The 1,177-nt window shown below is 47.8% G+C and overlaps 1 non-coding gene across 1 annotated transcript; it reads right to left on the bottom strand.

Moving 5' to 3' along the window:
* On the bottom strand, positions 1 to 73 carry TRNAH-AUG (transfer RNA histidin (anticodon AUG)). Its single transcript has one exon. It is a non-coding gene; the product is annotated as a tRNA-His (tRNA).
* Between the last annotated feature and the right edge of the window lie 1,104 nt (positions 74 to 1,177).

Genomic DNA, 1,177 nt, shown 5'->3' with positions numbered 1-1,177 from the left:
CGCTCCCGGATGGGCACGAACCACCAACCTTTCGGTTCATAGCCGAACGCGCTAACCAATGCGCCACGGAAACCCAAAAATTCAATGGTCGTCAGGTATTGTGGAAAAACTTTGGTTTTTACGTTACATTTGAGATCCCACAACACCGGTCCCGGGTGGGCTCGAACCACCAACCTATTGGTTAACAGCCGAACGCGCTAACAATTAAGCCACGGAAGCTCAGAAATTAAATGGTTATCACGTATTGTGGAAAAGTTTTGAATTTTTATGCTACATCTGAGACCCCACAACACCGCTCCCGGGTGGGCTCGAACCACCAACCTATTGTTTAACAGCCGAACGCGCTAACCATTGAGCCACGGAAGCTCAGGAATTAAATGGTTGTCCCGTATTGTGGAAAACTCTTGACATTTTACGTTACATCTGAGACCTCACAGCACCGCTCCCGGGAGGGCTCAAACCACCACTCTTTTGAATAACAGCTGAACGCGCTAACCATTGCGCCACGGAAGCCCAAAAATTGAATGGTCGTCAGGTATTGTGGAAAAACCTTGACTTTTTACGCCACATCTGAGACCTCACAACACCGGTTTCGGGTGGGCTAGAACCACCAACTTACTGGTTAACAGCCGAACGCGCTAACCATTGAGCCACGGAAGTTCAGAAATTATATGGTTGTCTCGTATTGTGGAAAAACTCTGACTTTTTACGTCACATCTGAGACCTTACAACACCGCTCCCGGGAGGGCTTAAACCACCAGCTTTTGAATAACAGCTGAACGCGCTAACCATTGCGCCACGGAAGCCCAAATATTAAATGGTCGTCAGGTATTGTGGAAAACTCTTGACTTTTTACGTCACATCTGAGACCTCACAACACCGCTCCCGGATGGGATCGAACCACCAACCTTTCGGTTAACAGCCGAACGCGCCAACCATTGCGCCATGGAAGCTAGAAACTTATATGGTCGTCAGGTATTGTGGAAAAACTTTGACTTTTTACGTCACATCTGAGACCTCACAACACCTCTCCCGGGTGGGCTCGAACCACCAAACTTTCGGTTAACAGCTGTACGAGCTAACCATTGAGCCACGGAAATTCAGAAATTAAATGTTTGTCCCGTATTGTGGAAAAGTTTTGACTTTTTACGCTACAACTGAGACCCCACAACGCCTC

Source organism: Phalangium opilio, unplaced genomic scaffold (genome assembly GCF_054372755.1).
Source record: "Phalangium opilio isolate 3A_F unplaced genomic scaffold, DU_Popi_V2 ptg001675l_1, whole genome shotgun sequence".
NCBI classification, from domain to species: Eukaryota; Metazoa; Arthropoda; class Arachnida; order Opiliones; family Phalangiidae; genus Phalangium; species Phalangium opilio.
Note: the sequence above shows the minus strand (reverse complement) of the source record. Positions and strands in the feature narration are given on the sequence as shown.